Here is a 697-nt window from a genome sequence, read left to right as displayed (position 1 = left end):
CCATGAAACTGTCTTCATCAAAGGCTGATATTCTATCTGTGCAACAGTCAGTGCGGCATTCTCCTTGCCACTTCCAAAGCGGCCACCCAACTGCCAAAGGGCAAATTAAATCTGCTCTGATGAAATGTGCTAAAATTAAAGTTTGAGTTCTGTACACCAATAATGTCACGAATACAGTGAACCACAATCAAAACACACCATTACAGACACTATCGAAAACCATACACTTTTGGTCAAAATATGTGTTGAGACTAACAGGAGAATATACTTTATTATGATATAGGCAGGGGATCCAATCAACGCTTTCTTCACAAACCTAATGACCTGAAATTCGGCATGAAGGTGTGTCTAGCATGTGCTCACAGTAATTCATTTTCACTTTGGGGATACGTTACTTTAAATTGTTGAATTTTGGGATTTTTGGCCATTTTTAGACTAAAAATGTATATTTTTTGCTCCTATGCCCTTGTATTAAAACCAAATGACCTGAAATTTGGTACATAGGTGCGTTTGACATATGACCACAGAAGCCCATCAACGCTTTATTCATTTGTTACTCCAAAAATGAGTTATTTTAGGGTTTTGGCCATTTTTGACTAAAAATGTATATTTTTGGGCTCCTATGCCCTTGTATAGAAACCAAATGACCTGAAAATTGGTACCGAAGTGCATTGAACATATGCTCACAGGACCCCAT

This window comes from Branchiostoma floridae, chromosome 5 (genome assembly GCF_000003815.2).
Source record: "Branchiostoma floridae strain S238N-H82 chromosome 5, Bfl_VNyyK, whole genome shotgun sequence".
Lineage (NCBI taxonomy): Eukaryota > Metazoa > Chordata > Leptocardii > Amphioxiformes > Branchiostomatidae > Branchiostoma > Branchiostoma floridae.
The sequence above is the reverse complement of the archived record's forward strand: the minus strand, read 5'-3'. Positions refer to the sequence as shown.